Source organism: Salmo salar, chromosome ssa27, assembly GCF_905237065.1.
Source record: "Salmo salar chromosome ssa27, Ssal_v3.1, whole genome shotgun sequence".
Lineage (NCBI taxonomy): Eukaryota > Metazoa > Chordata > Actinopteri > Salmoniformes > Salmonidae > Salmo > Salmo salar.
The window spans coordinates 12,655,634-12,681,296 of NC_059468.1; the positions used below are offsets into that span (position 1 = coordinate 12,655,634).

Genomic DNA, 25,663 nt, shown 5'->3' on the forward strand with positions numbered 1-25,663 from the left:
CCTATTAGTTTATTTCTGTGGGTTTATTTACCTCCGCTGCCTGCTAGTCTTTGTGTGGGATTGTTTGCTGTGGTTACTCTGTTAGGGGTGCGTGTCTGCACCACAGGGTTTTCTTTTCTCACGGTAGTTGTACCGTTTTGGTATGTGTTTAGGAGTAGAGGTTTCTCCTCCGTGTGTTGCGTTTACTTCCCTGTGTGGCGACTTCGTTTGGGCGTGTTTCCCCCCATGTTGTTGTTGAGTTGGAACTCCTTAATAAACGACTGGGACATCCTTGCTCTCCTGCTCCTGATTTCTGCACCTCCCTCCTCTAAGGAGGCATGTAACAGCTTTACTATTCTTAGGTAGCAGAATGACTTTTGCTTCCCTCCAGGCCTGAGGGCACATACAGTTGAAGTCGGAAGTTTACATACACTTAGGTTGGAGTCATTAGAACTCGTTTATCAACCACTCCACAAATTTCTTGTTAACAAACTATAGTTTTGGCAGGTCGGTTAGGACATCTACCTTGTGCATGACACAAGTAATTTTTCCAACAATTGTTTACACACAGATTATTTCACTTATAATTCACTGCGTCACAATTCCAGTGGGTCAGAAGTTTACATACACTAAGTTGACTGTGCCTTTAAACAGCTTGGAAAATTCCAGAAAATGATGTCATGGCTTTAGAAGCTTCTGATAGGCTAATTGACATCATTTGAGTCAATTGGAGGTGTACCTGTTGATGTATTTCAAGGCCTACCTTCAAACTCAGTGCCTCTGCTTGACATCATGGGAAAATCAAAAGAAATCAGCCAAGACCTCTGGTTCGTCCTTGAGAGCAATTTCCAAACGCCTGAAGGTACCATGTTCATCTGTACAAACAATACTATGCAAGTATAAACACCATGGGATCACGCAGCCGTTGTACCGCTCAGGTCTGTCTCCTAGAGATGAACGTACTTTGGTGCGAAAAGTGCAAATCAATGCCAGAACAACAGCAAAGAACCTTGTGAAGGTGCTGGAGGAAACAGGTAAAAAGGTATCTATATCCACAGTAAAACGAGTTCTATATCGACATATCCTGAAAGGCCGCTCAGCAAGGAAGAAGCCACTGCTCCAAAACCGCCATAAAAAAGCCAGACTACGGTTTGCAACTGCACATGGGGACAAAGATCGTACTTTTTGGAGAAATGTCCTGTGGTCTGATGAAACAAAAATAGAACTGTTTGGCCATAATGACCATCGTTATGTTTGAAGGAAAAAGTGGGGGGCTTGCAAGCCGAAGAACACCATCCCAAATGTGAAGCACGGGGGTGGCAGCATCATGTTGTGGGGGTGCTTTGCTGCAGGAAGGACTGGTGCTCTTCACAAAATAGATGGCATCATGAGAAAGGAAAATTATGTGGATATATTGAAGCTACATCTCAAGACATCAGTCAGGAAGTTAAAGCTTGGTCGCAAATGGGTCTTCCAAATGGACAACCCCAAGCATACTTCCAAAGTTGTGGCAAAATGGCTTAAGGACAACAAAGTCAAGGTATTGGAGTGGCCATCACAAAGTCTTGATCTCAATCCTATAGAAAATTTGTGGGCAGAACTGAAAAATGTGTGCGAGCAAGGAGGCCTACAAACCTGACTCAGTTACACCAGCTCTGTCAGGAGGAATGGGCCAAAATTCCCCCAACTTATTGTGGGAAGCTTGTGGAAGGCTACCCGAAACGTTTGTTAAACAATTTAAAGGCAATGCTACCAAATACTAATTGAGTGTATGTAAACTTCTGACCCACTGGGAATGTGATGAAAGAAATAAAATCTGAAATAAATCATTCTCTACTATTATTCTGACATTTCACATTCTTAAAATGAAGTGGTTATGTCACGCCCTGACCTTAGAGATCCCTTTTATTCTGTATTTGGTTAGGTCAAGGTGTGACTAGGGTGGGCAATCTATGTTTTCTATTTCTTTGTTGGCCGGGTATGGTTCCCAATCAGAGGCAGCTGTCTATCATTGTCTCTGATTGGGGATCATACTTAGGCAGCCTTTTCCCACCTTTAGTTTGTGGGATCTTGTTTTTGGTACTGTGCTGTGTAGCCCTACTGAACGGTACGGTTCGGTTGTATTTGTTTTGTTTCAGTGTTCATTTAATAAAATTTAAATGTACGCCTACCACGCTGCACCTTGGTCCGATCCTTCCATTGACGAACGTAACAGGTGATCTTAACTGACCTAAGACAGGGAATATTTACTAGGATTAAATGTCAGGAATTGTGAAAAACTGGCTAAGGTGTATGTGAACTTCTGACTTCAACTGTACTTTCTAGTAGGCTAAAATTGAAGATATGGCAGGAATGGCAATATCGTCCCGATTATCCTCAATAATTTTCCATCCAAGTTGTCAGAACCCGGTGGCTTGTCATTGTTGATATAGAACAATAATGTTTTGGTTTTTTTCACCTCCTCTACACTTACTTTACAGAATCTCTCTATTTTGCGTTGGAATACTTTGGAAGAGATTTCCAAAATAAAGAATGTTCTCATTCTCTGTTTATGGGCATCCTTTCCGTTTTTTAGATCCATGATCTTGACTGTCTAACTGATGACAGAGTCGGAGTAGGTCTCTTTGCTGATGTCACATTGGACTTTGAATGTGAGTTTGCATTGTAGCTAGCATGCCAACCCCTGGAGAAGGAGGAAGGCGAGTATAGCAGAAGGAAGCAAATTGCCCGGAGGATATCCTCCCGCAGCTGAGATGCTTATGGTATTCAAATATAAATACATTCATGATAGACAGAAGGAGACACTACTTCAAGTCTTAGGGGGATGACATCACATCATAGTGGCTACTAGAACTCACCTGAAGCTCACCTCTGCTACAGTCACACTGCTTTCACCACCTCCTACCCCACCAACAGTATAACTCAGCCGCCGACAATGTGATCTGAGTCAATTTAGCATAATTAAGTACTCACAAAATGTATTCTGTGGGTGCTAGATTGACTCAGTTCACACAGTCTGCTCTGCTGGCTGCTGAAGTTGACGCAGAAAAGGAGGTCAGTGGGTGTAGCAGAAGGGTGAGTGTGTAGCACGTGAGCTAGTTGACACGTGAGTGTTAGGCTATTTATTAATTCATCCTTCCTCGATTTGCCTCCTGGAGGTCAGAGGGTAGGGACCTTGTACCTTCTCCTCCAATACAGTTGCAATATAATACAGATGAGGAGATAGGACGAGAGTAATCAAGGAAAGACAAAGTGAGACAAAGCCATCATGTTGTGATGTCACCCGCCCTGAGAACTAAAGTACTGTGTTCCTAGCCCAACCAAGATCATGGTTTTGGTAGGAGAATGGACGATGCTTGTGGGTATGAAGTGCTGTTGTGGACAGGGGTTGCATCTCAGGTGAGCCATACAGGGATTGTTACACCCACACCAATGTTAAAAAACATCAGCTTCAGCTGCAAATCTCTGCAATATCGTCAGACAAAATGAGTGTGACAATCAAATAAAAATAGACAAACAGGGAATGTTCAATGACCAAAAAAGTTACTGTACTTAATTCAATGAACCAACATTTTATTTCATTCATACAAAGAATGCCTATGTAAATGGTTAGTGGGTTTAGACATCCATCTTTCTCCAAAACAAGAAATCATTGAATAGTTAAATCAATAGTGTCTAATACAAATAATAAGCTGAATGGCAGTGCTGGGCTAGACCATAAACCTGCACACTCGGTAGATAGATCTCCATGCATGTTCGAGGTCAATGCATTGGTACTTTTAACAGCATTTTTGTTGTCGTACAACCAATTCTGACAGTAAGCCAATAGCATATATAGCCCATTGGAGATACAGTGCCTTCAGAAAGTATTCACACCCCTTGAAATGGCGCCGACAGAGATGGTCGCCTTGCTTCGCGTTCTTAGGAAGCTATGCAGTATTTAGTTTTTTTATGTATTATTTCTTACATTGTTACCCCAGGAAATGTTAAGTCTTATTACATACTGCCGGGAAGAACTATTGGATATAAGAGCAACGTCAACTTACCAAGATTACGAACAGGAATATGACTTTCCCGAAGCCGATCCTCTCTTCGGACCACCACCGAGGACAATGGATCTAATCCCAGCAGCTGACCGAAAACAACGGCGACGCAGAAGGGGCAGATGGAGCAGTCTTCTGGTCCACTGCTACTCTAACTTCCGCGATGCATACAAAGCCCTCCCCCGCCCTCCCTTCGGCAAATCCGACCACGACGCCATCTTGCTCATCCCGGTTTATAGGCAGAAACTCAAACAGGATGTACCAGTGAAGAGAACCATTCAACACTGGTCTGACCAATCGGAAGCCATGCTCCAAGATGGTTTTGATCACACAGACTAGAATATGTTCCACTCAGCCTCAGAGAACGACATTGATCTATACGCTGACTCGGTGAGTGCGTTTATACATAAGTGCATTGGAGATGTCGTACCCACTGTGACTACTAAAACCTACCCTAACCAGAAACCGTGGATGGATGGCGGCATTCGCGAAAAACTGAAAGCGTGATCCACCGCATTTAACCATGGAAAGAGGTCTGGTGATATGGCTGAATATAAACAGTGTAGTTATTCCCTCCGCAAGGCAATCAAACAAGCAAAATGCCGGTACAGGGACAAGGTGGAGTCGCAATTCAATGGCAGGGTCTACAGGAAATCACAGACTACAAAAACAAAAACAGCCACGTCATGGATACCGACGTCACGCTTCCAGACAAATTAATCACCTTCTTTGTCTGCTTTGATGATAATACGGTGCCACCACCGCGGCTCGCTAACAAAGACTGCCCCCCCCCTCTCCTTCTCAGTGGCTGACGTGAGTAAAACATTTAAACATGTTAACCCTCGCAAGGCTGCTGGCCCAGACGGCATCCCTAGCCGCGTCCTCAGAGCTTGCGCAGACCAGCTGGCTGGTGGGTTAACGGACATATTTAATCGCTCCCTATCCCAGTCTGTTGTCCCCACATACTTCAAGATGGCTACCATTGTTCCTGTACCCAAGAAGGCAAAGAAAACTGATCTAAATGACTACCGCCCCATAGCACTCACTTCTGTCATCATGAAGTGCTTTGAGAGGTTAGTCATATCAACGCCACCTTACCGGCCACCCTAGACCCACTTCAGTTTGCAAAGCACCTCAACAGGTCCACAGATGACGCAATCGCCATCGCACTGCACACTGCCATATCCCATCTGGACAAAAAGGAATACCTATGTAAGAATGCTGTTTATTGACTACAGCTCAGCATTCAACACCATAGTACCTTCCAAACTCATCATCAAGCTTGAGACCCTGGGTCTCAAATCCTCCTTGTGCAACTGGGTCCTGGACTTTCTGACTGGCCGCCCCCAGGTGGTGAAGGGAGGAAACAACATCTCCACTTCACTGACCCTCAACACTGGGGCCACACAAGGGTGTGTGCTCAGCCCCCTCCTGTACTTCCTGTTCACCCACGACTGCGTGGCCATGCACGCCTCCAGACGACACAACAATAGTGGGCTTGATCACCAACAACGATGAGACAGCCTACAGGGAGGAGGTGAGGGCACTCGGAGTGTGGTGTCAGGAAAACAACCTCTCACTCAACATCAACAAAACAAAGGAGATGATCGTGGACTTCAGGAAACAGCAGGGGTGCACCCTCCCTATCCACATTGAAGGGTCAGCAGTGGAGAAGGTGGACAATTTTAAGTTCCTGTGCGTACACATCACAGACAAACTGAAATGGTCCACTCACACAGGAGGCTGAAGAAATTTGGCTTGTCATCCAAAACACTGACAAAGTTTTACAGATGCACAATCGAGAGCATCCTGTTGGGCTGTATCACAACCTGGTATCGCAACTGCACCGCCGTCAACTGCAAGGCTCTCCAGAGGGTGGTGCGGTCTGCACAACGCATCACTGGGGGCAAACTACCTGCCCTCCATGACACCTACAGAACCCGATGTCACAGGAAGGCCAAAAACATCATCAAGGACAACAACCACTCAAGCCACTGCCTGTTCACACCGCTATCATGCAGAAGGCGAGGTCAGTACAGGTGCATCAAAGCTGGGACCGAGAGATTGAGAAACAGCTTCTATCTCAAGGCCATCAGACTGCTGAACAGCGATCACTAGCACAGAGAGGCGGCTTCCCACATTGAGACCCAATCACTGGACACTTTAATAAATGGATTACTAGTCACTTTAAACAATGCCACTTTGATAATGTTTACATATCTTAGATTACTCATATCACATGTATATACTGTATTTTATACCATCTACTGCAACTTGCCTATGCCTCCCGGCCATCGATCATCCATATATTTATATGTACATATTGTCATTCACCCCTTTAGATTTGGGTTTATTAGGTAGTTGAGGAATTGTTAGATTACTTGTTAGATTTGTGTGTATGGGGTAGTTGTTGGGAATTGAATAGATGATTTGTTAGATATTACTGCACTGTTGGAACTAGAAGCACAAGCATTTTGCTACATTCGCATTAACATCTGCTAATCATGTGTATGTGACCAATAAAATTAGATTTTTTCACATTTTGTTGTGTTACAAAGCTGAGCAGGGGACCTCCTCCAGGGGGCGTAGAGCTGGGCGGTCAGGACGGTTCCGGTGGAAAGCCAGGGTCATGGCTGGGTCGAGGATGACCTGAGCGGGGACCCAGGACCGTTCTTCGGGTCCGTACCCCTCCCAATCCACCAGGTAGTGGATGCGACCACCCAGGCGCTTGGAGTCGAGGGCTTGGATGGAATAAGCTGGTGCAACGCCAACGTCAAATGGGGGGGTGCGCCACAGGAGGATGGAGAGGGCTGTACCTCACAGGTTTGAGGAGGGACACATGGAAGGATGAGGAGATCTGGTAATGGCGGGGCAACTGGAGACGGTAGGTGACAGGATTGATGCGGTGTGTTATTTGAAGGGACCAATGAACCGGGGACTGAACCTTTTGCAGGGGTCACGACGCCGGATGTCCCAGATAGAGAGCCACACACATTGCCCAGGATGGAAGAGTGGGGTAGGTCGGCGACGCTGGTCAGCGAACCGCTTCTGGGAGAGGGATGCTTGATGGAGGTGCCGGTGTGCGGTCTCCCAAACCTGCTCACTCGAAACCACTCATCGACGGTAGGCACAGTTCCGGGCTCGGTCTCCCATGGTAACACGGGGGGTTGGTACCCGAGGACACACTGAAAAGGAGTGAGATGGAGTGAGGAATGCACCAGGGAGTTCTGTGCGTATTCGGCCCAGGCTAGATAGCGACTCCACTTGTGTGGTTGGTGGGTGCAGTGTTGACGAAGGTACTTCCCTATTTCCTGATTCAGACGTTCCAACTGCCCGTTGGTTTGGGGATGGTATCCGAAGGATAGGCTGATGGAGACCCCCAGTCGGGGGGGTCATGCACTCGGCCATTTCCATGGCATTAGTTTAGTGCGGAAGGGGGATGAGTCGGCACATCTTGAAGAACCGGTCCACTACAACTAAAATAGTCGTGAAGCCTGAAGAGTCCGCCAGATCCGTGAGGAAATCCATGGCGATGTGAGACCATGGTCTGTTTGGTGTAGGGAAAGGCTCGAGCTTACCGGTAGGTAGTTGTCGAGGGCTCTTTGCCCATGCACAGACGGGACAGGAGAGAACGTGATCTCGGAAGTCTGCTGTTAGGGATGAACACCAGAACTTGCGTGTCAGTATCTCCGTGGTCCGGGTGATTCTAAGATGGCAAGAACTCAGCGAGGTATGGCACCACTGCATTAGTTGGGGTCTGACGGATGCTGGAATGTAGGTCTTGCCTGCAGGTGCTGGGTCGTGTCTTAGGGCCTCTTGGATTGTATTTCCCACTGTATGGGTCCCACGATGCAAGACGGAGCCAGGATGGGCTCGGGAGCTGGGTTAGAGGAAGGGGAGTCAAATAGGCGGGATAAGGAATCAGCCTTCACATTTTTCTTGACGGGCAGATAGGTGATGGTGAAGTTGAAGCGGGTAAAGAAGAGTGCCCAGCGAGACTGTCTGAGGTTGAACCTCTTGGCAGTTCTTAAGTACTCCAAATTGCAGTTGTCGGTAAGGACAATGTATGTGTGATGAGCTCCCTCTAAACGGTGGCGCCACTCTTCGATAGCCAGCTTCATTTCGAGAAGCTCTAGGTTCCCGACATCATAGTTCCTCTCAGCGGGTGACAGTTTCTTGGAAAAGAAGCCACATGTGTGTAATTTGGGAGGTGTCACAAGACCAGTTCCGAGAGGTTGTCCGTCCAGCGCATTAATCCTAAAGGGAGGATTAACAGGGATTAGTTTGACTGTTGTGCCAATTGTTCGTCAATGAAATTTCCTGCGGCCCCTGAGTCCACAAGTCCCTCCACAAACTGAGTGACCCCATTAGCAGAAAGAGGAGCCGGGATACCAAACTACCTTTTGGTAGGGGAGGATGAACGAGAGGAGGCTGTGGCACCTGATATCGGTGAAGCAGGAATGGACTAGCGAAGGAGGTTGCAGAGTTCATCGATCTGTTCCTCCTGTCGGGCTAGACGTAGCTGCAGCTCCGCTGAATCCATCTGTCGTTTTTGGTGAGGTATTCTGTAATGAACACGATAGGAGACAGAGAGCTGGTTTTAAGTGCAGAGCGCAGCATGTGTTTATTGGAAGGGACCATAGGAGGCAGGTAGCTGGGTCCAGGGGCAGGCAGAAGGCCATACACAGTAGGTCCAAAATGGCAACAGTACAGGCAGGGAATAGGCAAAAGGCGTCGTGAGTGAGGCAGACAAAAGCTATCATACACGGGAGGAGTGAAGGACGGGAAAAAATAGAGCTCCGAAAGAAGTGTGTCTCAAAACAAACAATACCTTACAGTGATGGGGTGCAAGGAACTGAACTAAATCAGCTCTGGCCAGCTCTCCTGCTATCTCTCTCAGAATGACCTTCTCGATCCAAATCAGTCAGGTTTCAAGGCTGGTCATTCAACTGAGACTGCTCTTCTCTGTGTCACGGAGGCTCTCCGCACTGCTAAAGCTAACTCTCATCCTCCTAGACCTATCTGCTGCCTTTGATACGGTGAACCATCAGATCCTCCTCTCCACCCTCTCCGAGTTGGGCATCTCCGGCGCGGCCCACGCTTGGATTGCGTCCTACCTGACAGGTCGCTCCTACCAGGTGGCGTGGCGAGAATCTGTCTCCGCACCACGTGCTCTCACCACTGGTGTCCCCCAGGGCTCTGTTCTAGGCCCTCTCCTATTCTCGCTATACACCAAGTCACTTGGCTCTGTCATATCCTCACATGGTCTCTCCTATCATTGCTATGCAGACGACACACAATTCATCTTCTCCTTTCCCCCTTCTGATAACCAGGTGGCGAATCGCATCTCTGCATGTCTGGCAGACATATCAGTGTGGATGACGGATCACCACCTCAAGCTGAACCTCGGCAAGACGGAGCTGCTCTTCCTCCCGGGGAAGGACTGCCCGTTCCATGATCTCGCCATCACGGTTGACAACTCCATTGTGTCCTCCTCCCAGAGTGCTAAGAACCTTGGCGTGATCCTGGACAACACCCTGTCGTTCTCTACTAACATCAAGGCGGTGACCCGATCCTGTAGGTTCATGCTCTACAACATTCGCAGAGTACGACCCTGCCTCACACAGGAAGCGGCGCAGGTCCTAATCCAGGCACTTGTCATCTCCCGTCTGGATTACTGCAACTCGCTGTTGGCTGGGCTCCCTGCCTGTGCCATTAAACCCCTACAACTCATCCAGAACACCGCAGCCCGTCTGGTGTTCAACCTTCCCAAGTTCTCTCACGTCACCCCGCTCCTCCGCTCTCTCCACTGGCTTCCTGTTGAAGCTCGCATCCGCTACAAGACCATGGTGCTTGCCTACGGAGCTGTGAGGGGAACGGCACCTCCGTACCTTCAGGCTCTGATCAGGCCCTACACCCAAACAAGGGCACTGCGTTCATCCACCTCTGGCCTGCTCGCCTCCCTACCTCTGAGGAAGCACAGTTCCCGCTCAGCCCAGTCAAAACTGTTCGCTGCTCTGGCACCCCAATGGTGGAACAAGCTCCCTCACGACGCCAGGACAGCGCAGTCAATCACCACCTTCCGGAGACACCTGAAACCCCACCTCTTTAAGGAATACCTAGGATAGGATAAAGTAATCCTTCTACCCCCCCCCCCCCCCTTAACCTGTTTGGGCTAGGGGGCAGTATTGAGAATTTTGGAAAAAATATGTGCCCATTTTTAACTGCCTCCTACACCAACTCAGAAGGTAGAATATGCATATTATTGTTCAGGTTTGGATAGAAAACACCCTAAAGTTTCTAAAACTGTTTGAATGGTGTCTGTGAGTATAACAGAACTCCTATGGCAGGCAAAAACCTGACAAGGTTTCATGCAGGAAGTGGCCTGTCTGACAAGGAGTCGTGCGTCTTGCATCTGTTTATTGAAGAGTAAGGATCTTAGCTGTAACGTGACAATTCCCAGGGCTCCAATAGGCTCTCAGAAGCCGGGAAAATCCTGAAGGATGACGAGGCAGCCTCAGGCTGAAACAGATTATCACTTTATCCAAGTGGCCGATCAGAGGACCATTGAATGAGGCGCGTGCGCGATTAGCCCCCGTGGAGTATATTCATTAGGCTGTTTAGCTTATTGCAGATTCCCGGTCGGAATATTATCGCTTTTCTACGAGATAAATTGCATAAAAATTGATTTTAAACAGCGGTTGACATGCTTCGAAGTACGGTAATGGAATATTTAGACATTTTTTGTCACGTTCTGCGCCATGCGCACGACCGTGGATTACCATTCTGATAGTGTCTAGAACGCACGAACAAAACGACGCTATTTGGATATAAAGATGGATTATTTGGGACCAAACCTACATTTGTTATTGAAGTAGAAGTCCTGGGAGTGCATTCTGACGAAGACAACAAAAGGTAATCAAACTTTTATAATAGTAAATCTGATATTGGTGAAGGCTAAACGTGCTGGGTGTCTAAATAACTAGCCCTTGATGGCTGGGCTATGTACTTAGAATATTGCAAAATGTGCTTCATCCGAAAAGCTATTTTAAAATCGGACATATCGAGTGCATAGAGGAGTAATGTATCTATAATTCTTAAAATAATTGTTATGCTTTTTGTGAACGTTTATCGTGAGTAATTTAGTAAAATTGTTAGTAAATTCACCGGAAGTTTGCGGGGGGTATGCTAGTTCTGAACGTCACATGCTAATGTAAAAAGCTGTTTTTTTTATATAAATATGAACTTGATTGAACAGACATGCATGTATTGTATAACATAATGTCCTAGGTGTGTCATCTGATGAAGATCATAAAAGGTTAGTGCTGCATTTAGCTGTGGCTTTGGGTTTATGTGACATTGTATGCTAGCTTGAAAAATGGGTGTCTGATTATTTCTGGCTGGGCACTCTCCTGACATAATCTAATGTTTTGCCTTCGTTGTAAAGCCTTTTTGAAATCGGACAGTGTGGTTAGATAAACGAGAGTCTTGTCTTTAAATAGCTGTAAAATAGTCATATGTTTGAGAAATTGAAGTAATAGTATTTCAAACGATTCAAAAATCGCGCCACTGGATTAGACTGGCTGTTACGTAGGTGGGACGAATTCGTCCCGCCTAGCCCATAGAGGTTAAAAGATTTAGATGCACTAAAGTGGTTGTTCCACTGGATATCATAAGGTGAATCCACCAATTTGTAAGTCGCTCTGGATAAGAGCGTCTGCTAAATGACTTAAATGTAATGTAAATGTAAATAGTGTGGGATGATGACATGCAGGGGTGTGAACAGGTGATTAGAATTCCAGTGATTGGGATCTGGAGAGTGAGCTGGAAAGTGGGCTGCGTTCCAGGAATCTAAGTGTTTGGGAGTGTGAGTTGGACGCAGACGTTACAAGATTAAAATGGATTTCATTGTAATTTCTTTGTTAACAATCTACAAAAACTCTGTCAAAGTGGAAGAAAAATAAAGAATTATTGAAAAATACTAATATATCTTCATTAGATAAGTATTCAACCTCTTGAGTCAGTAAATGTTGGAATCACCTTTGGCAGATATTACCTCTGAGTCTTTCTGGGTAAGTCTCTAAGAGCATTGCACACCTGGACTGTACAATATTTAAATTACTCTTAGTTTTTATTCTTCAAGCTCTGTCAAGTTCATTATTCATCTTGGTAAGCAACTACAGTGTATATTTGGCCTTGTGTTTTAGGTTATTGACCTGATGAAAGGCAAATGTCTCCCAGTGTCTGTTGGAAACCAGACTAAAACAGGTTTTGCTCTTGGATTTTGCCTGTGCTTAGCTCTATTCTGTTTCTTTTTTATCATAAAGAACTCCTTAGTCCTTGCCAATGACAAGCATACCCATAACATGATGCAGCCACCACCAAAATATGGAGAGTGGTACTCAGTGATGTGTTGTATTAGATTTGCCCCAAACATAACACTTTGTATTTAGTACATAAAGTTAATTTCTTTGCCACATTTTTTTAGCAGTTTTAGTTCAGTGCATTAACACAAACAATATGTATGTTTTGGAATTTGTTTATTCTGCACAGGCTTCCTTCTGTTTACTCTGTCAATTAGGTTAGTATTGTGGAGTAACTACAATGTTGTTAATCCATCCTCAGTTTTCTCCTATTTATTTAATGCATTTTAGCGGTTTCCATCCTCTCCGCCAACTGAGTTAGGAAGTTTCCTTGTATCTTTGTAGTGACTAGGTGTATTGATACACCATCCAAAGTGTAATTAATAACTTCACCATGCTCAAAGGGATAATTAATGTCAGTTTTTTTACCCATCTACTAATAGGGGCCCTTCATTGAGAGGCATTGGAAAACCTCAAGACATTTCAGCTTTTCATTTCTAATGAATTAGTAAAAATGTCTAAAAACATAATTCCACTTTGACATTATGGGGTATTGTGTGTAGGCCAGTGACAAAATCTACATTTAATAAATGTTTAATTCATGCTGCAACACAACAAAATGTAGAACAAGTCAAGGGGTGTGAATACTTTCTGAAGGCACTGTATGCGAGAATGCTGTTCATTAACTACAGTTCAGGATTCAACACTATTGTTACCTCCAAGCTTGACATCAAGCTCAAAGTCCTGGGTCTGGACACCACCCTCTGCAACTGGATCCTGGACTTCCTGACGGGCAGACCACATGCTGTGAGGATTGGCAACAACACCTCCTCCACACTGCCTCTTAACACAGGGCCCCCCCAGGGGTGTGTCCTCAGTCCTCTGCTGTACTCCCTGTTCACCCACAACTGCATGGCTTTGCACGACACCAACTCCATCATCAAGTTTGCTGACGACACCACGGTTCTAGGCCTGATAACAAACAACGACGAGTCGGACAATAGGGAGAAGGTAAGTGAACTGGCATTGTGATGTTATGGCAACAACCTATCCCTCAACATCAGCAAGACAAAGGAGTAGAGAGAGTTCTTTGGAGTCCACTTCACCGAGGACTTGTCATGGACCAACCAAACCTACACTCTTATTAACAGGGCGCAACAGCATCTCTACTTCCTCAGGCGGCTGAAGAAATTCGACATGCCGCCCCGGTGCCTCTCCAAATTCAACCATTGCACCATCGAGAGTATCCTGACCAGTCATGTCCTGGTATGGAAATTTCCCCATCTATGACCGCAAGACCCTCCAGCGGGTAGTGAAGACGGCCCAGTACATCACTGGTACCGTGCTACCACCCATCCAGGACATATACTTGAAAAGGTGCCTGAGGAAGGAACGTAACTTCATCAAGTACCCCACACACCAGCCATGAGCTGGTGTGTGGGGTACAACAAAGTCAAGGTATTGGACTGGCCATCACAAAGCCCTGACCTCAATCCTATAGAAAATGTGTGGGCGGAACTGAAAAAGCGTGTGCGAGCAAGGAGGCCTACAAACCTGACTCAGTTACACCAGCTCTGTCAGGGGGAATGGGCCAAAATTCACCCAACTTATTGTGAGAAGCTTGTGGAAGGCTACCCGAAACGTTTGACCCAAGTTAAACAATTTAAAGGCAATGCTACCAAATACTAATTGAGTGTATGTAAACTTCTGACCCACTGGGAATGTAATGAAAGAAATAAAAGCTGAAATAAATCATTCTCTCTACTATTATTCTGACGTTTCACATTCTTAAAATAAAGTGGTGATCCTAACTGACCTAAGACAGGGACTTTTTACTAGGATTAAATGTCAGAGATTGTAAAAAACTGAGTTTAAATGTATTTGGCTAAGGTGTATGTAAACTTCCGACTTCAACTGTATGTGGACAAAAACAATACCTCAACTGCCACAAGCAATTCCCTATCCTGAAACAACCTATGCGCTAATGCTAAATATAAAGCATCCAAGAAAGAGTCATTATTCTAAACAAATCCTGCCTGATTAAATTATTCTGCTGGATGTGGTCGTGATGCGGCAAGCGTAAATTAGACAGGATGAGGGACTTAAGACTGAGGAGCTGGGAGACGACTTCATTACTGGAGGACGATCTGCTCCATTTCTCACACACATTCTGTCTCTATCTCTCCTTCCTTCTCCTCTCTTTCTTTATAATCACTCTCATTACTTATACGCGGTCGTCTATCTCCTCTTTCTCTTGCATTTCTCTCTTCCATCCCTCTCTCTCTTTGCCTGTCTCTCTCTTTCTTTTTCCTTTCCCTCTCGTGCCACTTTTCTCCGTCTCTCATATGATCTCGCTTTCCATCTCGCCCCTCTCCCGTTCCCTCTCCTGTCCTCTCTGGGTAGATGTAGATGATGTAGATGGGGTGGGGATGTCCTCTGAGTGTCATCTGTCAGTGTTGATTTGTGGCTGCCCCGTGGAGAGGATTAATGAGGGTTGGGATGGGTGAGGGTTGCCAGATCTGTAGGGCCATTTCTGGTTAATGAAAGCCACATGTCAAACAGACTATTAACAATACATTGAAAAGTGTCTAAAAAGCTGGATTTTATATCAGTATTAAACCTGCCAATCTTAATCACTATCCTATATACATGGATTTGTATTGGTAAGATTCTTTTGTTTCACATAAGTGAAATGCAAAGTGCCCTAAGTATTCTGTAACCAATCAATACATCGACTAGGATATAAAACCTCGCAATCTAAATGTCTACTTATCTTATCTTGAATAATCTCACATTCGCTCTTCGAAGAGGAAGGCTGGGTCAAAGCTACTATCAATCTTATATACAGGGATTTGCATGATTTAAGATGCATTATCTTTGCATACTGCAAAGTACCCTGCCTAAATAATTTACAATCACAAAACTGTACCTGGCTCGATGTACATAATAAATCTCTTCTAGGGGTGAAGGTGAACAAGGACTGACGTTGTGTTAGTAAGTCATTTTATATTTGCTTCTTGCCAGGGAATATTAGCAGGTTGATTAAGCTCTCCGACATCGTTAAAATGTTTAGCTCAGTGTAACATTTCCATTCCGTCAAATCCATTTTTCTTGTGTCGAGGAAGCATCTCAGGCAGAGTTAGATTCTAGGTGGTGAAAGAAATTCAGCAGCAGGCCCATCTTGTTTACACACTACGTCCAGCACGTTGATGACGAGCGGTGGCGGGCCTTGCATACGGAAAACAGAAGCAATGCCTCACATCTCCAGGGGCAACAGATTGTCCCCTTTATTAAAGCCCACAAAAATGGCAGGAGCGTTTGCCAGGCTAATCGGACCAGCAATCTTTCTACCCATGTCATTCTGTACTGTATCAGCCGTTATAAATCAGGTAGGGTTAGACCCATCGCTCCTCTGTGTGTGTGTGCTGTGCCATTTAGCGAGGCGTCATCCCCGGAGCCGCGCTTCAGTGGTCCTTCAGCCAAACAACACGCTCCATCTGTTGCGTAGCGCCTGTGTCCAGGTGCATCGTCCTGTCTGAGTGCCTAAACACTGACCCCATCAGGTGGATTCCTCTTCAACTATGTCTCCTCAAACTGCCCATCTAAGTTGGCTTTCACACCTGGTTCAATTGGAGGTCATGTTAGATTCAGGGTGTGTTTAGGGCTGTGGTGGTCACAGAAGTTCATCAGCCAGTGACTGTCAAGCAAATAACTTCCGGTCTCACGGTAATTGACCGTTAGTTAACATAAACACATTTAGCATCTCCTGGCTTCCACACATATCCTACAAGCCACTGATGCAGACCTTTGGAACATCAGCATTTTAGAAAGTCTAATAAATCAATTTAATATAGCCTACACCTTCACAATAAATCCATTATTTATTTTAGACAGGTCTAAAGAAACATGAAGAAAATGTAGTCTATTTCAGAAGAACAGAATAACATACTCTGAGTTGTCCTTATGTTAGGTACTGATCTGGCTATGCCATATGGCTGTGGGCTACACTAGTTCCATTTAGCAGACAAGATTTGCTTAGAATTCTGTGGCATTATTTTGTAGTATGAAGAATACAATTGAATAAAATAGAAAGGATATTTTCCCCCAACGATTTGAGGGAGTGCGCACATGCGGCTATTCTGTGTTGAGCGCTTAACAACAAAACAGGTACTCCTATATGCTTAATTTTGTGTTATTTATGTAACTTTAGTCATGATACAAATGTTGGGCTATATGTTTTGATTTTCAATACATTCTAAGGCTGCATGATGTGACTCTAATGATTTGAAAAAAGTTGCATGAAAGGCACAAGCTCTTATTTTTTGGACAGGCTGCACATACTTCATCAGTCTCTCATTCACAATTTGACAAGCACTTGGTAATGCCTCGAATTTCCCGACGGCATCCCCTTTCTGTGGCCGTAATGCCCCCTAAAAAAATCCATGCCTTTTTCGGCCAGTGGCTGTTGTGCCTTTGGGCTGAATATAATAATGATAATAATTACCTTCTACCTGCGTGCTGTTTGCACCCCTCACTCACGTGGCTCTCCATCACGTGATCGGGTCTTTCTCACAGGCTACAAGTGAAAACGGACACATCCTGGACGGAACTGCGCACGTCCTTATCCAATTTCGAGGCAAATATTGAAGGTATTGGAAGAACTGTCCACATTTACTTTTAGTCAGTCAACAAGATGAGTAGGCCTACCAAACAGCAAAACCACTAGCCTGTCAACCTACTATCCCCCATAGTTGAAAAGTTGACATATTCTGTATGAGAACTAAATATTCCAAACGTAGTCTGGCACAGTTGTGGGATGTGATAGATGCCCAATTTACTATAACAACTAGCATCAAAAAACCTTTTTACGTAATGAGGCTGACGCAACAGATCAGAACGTTTAGCTTAAAATGTTGATCAACTATTAGGCTACATCTTCACATTATAAGCACAGCAATGCGCACACGGCAGTAGGCTATTGGCGCGAATGTACCATTAGTCGCAAATGCGATTATGCATGTAATGCTTTTATCATAAAGGTGCATTTTTATGGTGAAAATAATCTACCCCAAACTTCAAACACGCGCTACGTATGTATGCCAATTAGGCTGATGGGATCCTCCTCTTTTTAACAGAGGCCATCACTCTGTTTTCTCACACAATTGCATAACCTATAGGAATGTTGCGCAACATGAGCTCATGGGCTCACATGGAGTGTTTAATTAGATTTTCGATTACATTTGCATTGATGTCAGAGTGATTAGAGGGACAATAGAATGAATAATATCAGGCAGTTAGCAAGCTTGGTAGGCTACTAATGACCATAAGCAGCATCAGAGCTTGGAGAAGCCTAATTACCGTAACTAAAAAGTCACGTGGAATTTGACAGTCTTCATAACTTGTGACCGCAGGTGGCGGTAATGCGGTCACCGTAACAGCCCTATGTGTGTTCAGCCATGTCCGGTCAACTGTACTTCATACCCATACTGACTTCCATGGACCATTTAAGGTGGATATCTGTCAAACCTGGATAATTTGAAAGGGGTTGTTTGTTTTGTTTGAACAGGTGTGATAGGATTTTTATGACAAAATGAGAAGAAAGAAAAGGCAACCTAGTTTGCCAATACAAAAAGGTGTTAGATTCGCAGCTGGTGTGAAAGTAATTCACACCAATTCAGAGAAGTGGACCGATATCGTATCATTTTGCCCCAGTGCACAAGGCATTGGGTTACCTTTTCAGTTGATATGACAACTCAACCAATGATAAACCTCTGTTCATCAAGTAATTTGCAATGATGACAGGGAGCATATTCACTCCAAAACTTGTATCCATTCTATTGACATCAAACAGTTGTGAGATAGTGGCAGATAAACAATTCCACAGAATCAGATGCGTTGATAAAATTTCACATAGCATAATGAATGGGAATAGTTGCTTTATTTGACATTATTTAATTTACGTGACAACACTTCTAGCGATGCCCTTGCTTGCGCATCCAATTTGTAGTTCAAATGTAATCATGTGAATCAAATCCAGGCAAGTTGAAAAAAAGTAAATACAGTGCATTCTGAAAGTATTCAGACCCCTTGATTTTCCACTTTGTTACATTACAGCCTTATTCTAAAATTGATTAAATAAATTTCCCTCATCAATCTACAAACAATACCTCATAAGTACAAAGCAAAAATAAGTACAAGCAAAAATAAGAAATTTCTGCAAATGTATATAAAGAAAAAAAATGAAATATCACATTAACATAAGCACCTTTGGCAGTGATTACAGCCTACAGTCTTCTTGGGTATGACGCCACAAGCTGGGCGCACCTGTATTTGGGGAATTTCTTCCATTCTTCTCTGCAGATTCTATCAAGCTCTGTCAGGTTGGATTGGGAGCGCCACTGCACAGCTATTTTCTGGTCTCTCCAAAAATGTTAGATCGTGTTCAAGTCAAGGACATTCAGAGACTTGTCCCGAAGCCACTCCTGCGTTGTCTTGGATGTGTGCTTAGGGTCGTTGTCCTGTTGGAAGGTGAACCTTCGCCGCAGTCTGAGCTCCTGAGTTCTCTGGAGTAGGTTTTCATCAATGATCTCTGTACTTCACTCCGTTCATCTTTCCCTCGAATCTGACTAGTCTCCCAGTCCCCCCAGCATGATGCTGCCACCACCATGCTTCACCGTAGAGATGGTGCCATGTTTCCTCCAGACGTGACGCTTGGCATTCAGGTCAAAGAGTTCAATCTTGGTTTCATCAGACCAGAGAATCTTGTTTCTCATTGTCTGAGAGTCCTTTAGGTGTCATGTGCCTTTTACTGAGGAGTGGCTTCCATCTGGCCACTCTACCATAAAGGCCTGATTGGTGGAGTGCTGCAGAGATGGTTGTACTTCTGGAAGGTTCTCCCATCTCCACAGAAGAACTCTGGAGCTCTGTCAGAGTGCCCATCGGGTTCTTGCTCACCTCCCAGACCAAGGCCCTTCCCCCCCCGATTGCTCAGTTTGGCCAGACGGCCAGCTCTAGGAAGAGTCATGGTGGTTCCAAACTTCTTCCATTTAAGAATGATGGAGGCCACTGTGTTCTTGGGGACCTTCAATGCTGCAGACATTTTTTGGTACCCTTTCCCAGATCTGTGCCTCAACACAATCCTGTCTCGGAGCTCTACGGACAATTCCTTCGACCTCATGGCTTGGTTTTTGCTCTGACATGCACTGTCAACTGTGGGACCTTATATAGATAGGTGTGTGCCTTTCTAAATCATGTACAATCAATTGAATTTACCACAGGTGCACTTCAATCAAGTTGTAGAAACATCTCAAGGATGATCAATGGAAACATGATGCGCCTGAGCAAAATGTAAAGTCTCAAAGCAAATGGTCTGAATACTTATGTAACTAAGGTATTTCAGTATTTATGTTTAATAAACTTGCTAAAATGTCTAAAAAGCTGTTTTTGCTTTGTCATTAAGGGGTATTGTGTGTAAATTGATAAGGAAAAACCTTAATTTAATACATTTTACAATAAGGCTGTAACGTAACAAAATATGGAAAAAGTGAAGGGGTCTGAATACTTTTCCCAAATGCACTGTATATGTCAGTTCTCGAAGTCCTGTCTTGTTAATTGTCTATAGCAATTGCATGCCTTTTTTTCTCATGAGTCCAGTGATGTCAGTTAGATGCTTAGGTAAAAAAACTTAGCCTGCGCATTTGATTTACATTCAGATGTGTGGCTGCTGTGTATCTGGGAGTATTAGACGTCTGCACATCATTAGTCCACATGCATTAAATGTACCCTGTCAGATGCACATACGTACACAGTAAGTAAGCATTTCACTTTAAGGTCTACACCTGTTGTATTCGGCGCACGTGACAAAATAAACTTTGATTTAATATGACATGAATTCGAACATATGGTTATTGTGTGATTTACAGAAGATTGAATCATACTCTGCCACTTGTATGTATTTGAATGTGGTGTGTGAGAGAGAGACAGACTGTGAGTGTTTCTGTATGTTTGAGAGCACGTGAAAGAGGGAGAGAGGGAATAGGAGAGACCAACAATCTGGTGGTCACACTGACAGTTCCAATGTGCGCCAGAGGAAAATATACCACACAGGAGGGCAGGTGATAGCTCCTGTCACGCCCACCTGTTCCTGCGCTCCGGCGCAGATGCTGCCCGTATCCATGGAAACTATCTCCTCAGCTCAGCCATGCTTTGCGGATTCTCCTCTCCGTCAAACTTTCATCCTGGCACATCAGGAGGAGAATTTTTTTTTTTAAACGGGCCGTCTATCCAAATACCTTGAAGGGTAAACTCTCAAATCCAGCTAAGCTGAGGTTTACAAAGCAGCTCTGTGCTTTCATTCACACTCCATTTGCGTTTCTCCAGTTCTCGGTCTTGGCTCTCTTGGTCTTTTTCTTTCTAGCTCCGAGACAGCCCTCATTGGCCAAGCCTCCGACGTCTCTTTATGTCTTTATTTTTCTCACTCATTTCTATGTTTTTAACTGATTGTTTTGCAACTTTGTTTGCATAGTCCCAGGGCAGGTAATATTTTAAGTAAATTATTACCATTGGTTGAACATTTTACTTGGATGGGAAGATAAACAGCCAGAACTAAATCATTTGGAATGTGATTAAAGAAATACTTTGCATATTTCCCTGGGAGCAAGTTACGACAAAACTGTTTTCTCATTGCCCCTCGGGCTGTGTTTGACAAGCTGCCACATTCTGGCACACTCTGTCTCCCCTTCTGGTGAGATCTATGACTCTACGGTAAATTAACGTTCTGATCCAAATACTCTTTACCGGCATAACTGTGACAGGTGAACGCTGCCAGGGCAATTACAAGTAATAATGGAACAAAGAGGAGGCTGGTGGGAGGAACTATAGGAGGACGGCTCCTTGTAATGGCTGGAATGGAATCAATGGAATGGTACCAAACACATCAAACAACGTGTTGGACTCCGTTCCATTGATTCCATTTCAGCCATTACAATGAGCCCGTCCTCCTATACCTCCTCCCACCAGCCTCATCTGATGGAACAGCGTTACAAAAGCTCTCCCAGCTAGCACATTTAGTTCCTTGCAAGTTGTGAAAACGTATGTTTTTGGTTTCACATTGGTTGTGGGAACAAAGCCATATGTTTCCTGACTGGTAAAACTGCATTTAAAAAAAAAAAGGTTCTGAGAACAGAAGTGAACATTTTGCCTTTTCTGGGGATATTTACTTTTACGTTACAGGTAGGTTCTGAGAACGTTTTTCTCTGGCTCCTTGAAAGTTTTCCTGTAAGGTTTTCTTAATGCTCTGAGAAAGGAAATGGGAGTTTTATTTTTTGTAACTTCCTTAAAACTTTCACTGAATATTTCAATAAGACTTTTTTTTTTTTAACTGCTTGCTCATTTTGGGTGAACTTCTTCTTTTTTTTTACACCAAGCACAGATAGGACACATGGAAATTAATTTCCTTAGAAATTAAATCATGCAAGCACATTTATTTTTTGCTGTGACATGGCATCAGTGAGATTTCAACCTATAATCTTCTTAAGATCAGGTGTGGCCAATTAGTGGGTGCAGCCAACACACTTGGACACACTTAACAAGAAAGAAAGAGTTGTGTGATGCTGAGAAGGGAATGCATATGCTTTTAAATAACATTCTTATAATGTTCTCCGAATGTTCAAGTTTTCTGTTTTTTCTGGAAAGTTCTTAATGTTCTTGGAACAATTTGAGAACATTACTTGAAATAGAACCATGATGAAACCTGTAGGAAACGTTATGCTGAAGTACTGAAATTCTCACAGAAGAACATTGTTTCTTAACGTTCTCTGAACTATTTGAAAACATTTTCAATGTCAAACCAGTTGGAGATTGTTCCTAGAACATTACCAAAATTGAAATTAAAATATCACTATGTTTGAACTTTTAGGAAACATTCTGTTAAAGTAATGAAATACCAAGAAAATAATGTATTTTTGTCAAATTCTTTAAAATGTGTTGAGAATGTTCCGAAGCCAAGTAACTATCCTCCACCATTCCCAGAAAGATGTGTGAAGGTTGTATGTAAAAAAAAAAACATAGGACAACCAAGCTTTTACCAAGTTCTAAGAAACATATGGTTCTCAGAATATTATATGCTAGCTGGGCTCTATTTCTATGTTTAAATGTCTTTCTAACAGTATCGCTCTTAATCTCTCTCTCTCTCAATCCCCTTCTCTTGCCTTCCAGTCTAACAAACCGACACAATCTCCAGCTGTGATTTGCTAAACGCCGCTGGGGGGGTAAACACGACGGATGAGACAGCCAAAGCACCACTAAGTAATTCCACACTGGAAGTCTCCATGCTGTTTGAATTAGGGGAGCTCTCTGCCTCCACTGCAACTCAAAGAGCCAGAGAAACCAGGCTTATTTTTCTGCCTTTTAATGGGACTTAATGGGACTGCTGGCTCAGATATAGAGCGCTGCTTGCAAATCATTTCATCAAATGACGTTGTTTCCTTTTACCATCAGCCTTATACCATTCCAGAGGCCCTGGGGCTTGGACAGGCTACAACCGGAAAAACACAACAGGAAAACAACACTGGGATATTGTCCACAAGGCTAGCATATTGAAAGAATGATTCATTTTAAACTGTGGATTCTGACCAATTAAGAGTGGTTCCCATTGGTTTCCTAATCTCTTGAAGCGGTGATTGGTGGAGGGATTCTGAGAGGACACTGATGGTACGGTCTTATTTTGACCAACAACGAAAAGTTTAGGCTCCTGGTGAGGGAGGGTGAGTGCAGCGAAGATCATGTGAGAACTGAGCATCCCTCAACAATGGACTGGGATAAAGCCGAGGAGCCAGCCATCCCTCTTCTCTCTCCTTCTCCCTCTAATTCTCTCTCCCACCCACCACCACTCCGCCCCCAGCCTGGTCAGCTTAGCCTGTGAATTGATTCCCAGTTGCTCGGGAGACAAACGACTGTTTGACACAGTCAATAAACTCAGATGGCGGTCATACGGGGCCGATACCCGAAATAGCCCTATAAAACAGTGGCCAAGAAGAACAAAAAGTCAGGACAAATGATGTTTCGCAGGAAATACCTTTGTGTCAGAAATGTCCTGAGCCATTTCCCTTATAAAGTCAAAGAGGGGCCACTGGCTAGACCTCTTGCTTAAGTTTGGGACTTTTAATAAAAAATGTTGTCGTACCCATGTGGGAACTGGGGGAGTGGAATACAGGAAACTGGCTGGGGCTGGGCACGGTGCGAGGTGGTTCCCAACAGGGCAGTTATACCACCTACATTCTAACATTCAAGTTCACGTAATGTCCTCTGTCTCAGAAACTACGAGCCACACTTCCACATTATCACATTTCCACATTTACGTCTGTGCAGCAAGTCAAATAAAATGAAAGAGGCCATGTTAGTATATGACCAAATAGAGGAAGTCAAAACTAAAATCTATGGATAATGATGAATTCTGATCATTCAGTGCGCTTTCATGTACCTTCTTCAGTGTGTCCCGAGGCTAAGAAGAAAAAGTAACGGAACCACAAAGTACTGGCAACAGAAATGCATGTGTCTGCATGTGTCAAAGGAAACAGACAATACATTCCCCATTACAATTAAACTAGCACCAATCAAGCATCCCCATCGACACATTTCTTTCAATCAATACATGGATTTTACACCCAACTAGAGACAGTTACTTTCTGGGTTAATTCCAAAAGAAATAATTATATGGTGTGAGAAAATGCAAATGACAGCACAAGTCAACACCTGAACTAGCCAATTATCGAATCGAAGCAACATCCATTAACAGTAGTCTCAAACTTCATATTGGAGATATTGATTGCTTGGTGGCGGTTCAGTGAAGGGCGCTAGCCAGGGAGCACTTAATTAGTTACAGATTTGAAATAACAATGAAGCGCTCGAGTACTTAATAAGGTTAGCTGTATGCCAAGCGGAGTTGCCTCTGTTAAAGTTTCCCGCAACTTTCCATTGCTATTTGGTGGGGAGGTGCCCAACTTAGTGTGTGTGTGTGTGTGTGTGTGTGTGTGTGTGTGTGTGTGTGTGTGTGTGTGTGTATAGAGAGTTTTCAGGTTCATGTTCTGTCAGCATTTCCTGGACGCCTCTACTCCTCTCCTAGACTTTAGCGCCCGTGGAGGCACCTTTAATGGTCTCGGCGGCAGCAAGGCGATGCCAGCTGAACTTTCTGCACGTCTGAGAAGAAACCGCGAGGCTCCTCACACCTGCAGTCACAGTCCCAGACACATCATATCTTTATGGGAAGAATTGTGGTAGGTTGTGGTGTCAGAATGTGCACAGGGTGTTCCCCTGCTGCCATGTGGATAGGACCACTGACACACACGGAGCTAAAGCGGAGGGGTGGACTCGTTATGATTCATCCATAGCCCAACAAAGCAGAGAGCACTATTCTATTCCCACACTATATGATTCAATATTTTAACCCTTTCAACACCATTATATTTTAACACTTGCCATCTCTCGGTCCAACGTCTTCTTACTATTTGCAATCTCTCTCACTATCCTGTTTCCTCCAATATACTGTATTTTTCAAAGACCTATCGCTTTGCTTGTGCACACCCGCTCTTTTTCACTCTCTCTAACTCCCTCTACACTTCTTACCTGCCATGATTTATTGTTCCCCACGCTGAAATCGGGGAGGGGACTGAGGACTTGTCTCCATCCGTTAGTATGTTAGTACGTTAGTGCATTAGTCACAAGTGACATCTGAGACAGCACTGGCCCGATTTTGACGGGTGGGTGAATGATGGGTGAATGATGTGTGGAGATCCGGCATTTACAAAATGACGCCGATCGGCCAGATGGTGGCGCTATGACAAGAGATTGAAAATGCAAACTTTAAAAGGTCACACCCCTCACCCTGTTTGACCTAAAGTCGTGAAATTCGGTACGTAGGTCCCTCTCCTCACAAGGAAACAATGTGCCTTGGATCCGTAAGGTCCGCCATGATGGATTTTTAGCCATTTCTATTTCCTCTTCCTACATTGTCATGCTGTCGGTTAAATGCGTGTTAACAGATGTCCGTTTTCCTCTCTCTTAATGTGTTATGTGTTAATTGACATTGTGGCAAGTTAACAACTTTTTTCCTTCTCGCTCTGCCAGTTCCATGCATTAATACGCGTTTGGTAACATTGTAGGTCCATCTGTTTATTGACTCACTAGGTCAATAAAACTTCAGCTCATATATTATCATTCAATCTATTGGATTTAAACTGCGCATGTGCACTTAGTCCGACATCTGGTAATTGAGACGTCACG

The 25,663-nt window shown here is 44.2% G+C and overlaps 1 protein-coding gene across 3 annotated transcripts in view; it reads right to left on the minus strand.

Annotated features, from left to right (window-relative positions):
* Positions 1-25,663, minus strand: part of LOC106588322 (atrial natriuretic peptide receptor 1) — a 117,239-nt gene that overhangs the window by 85,856 nt on the left and 5,720 nt on the right. The window lies entirely within an intron of this gene.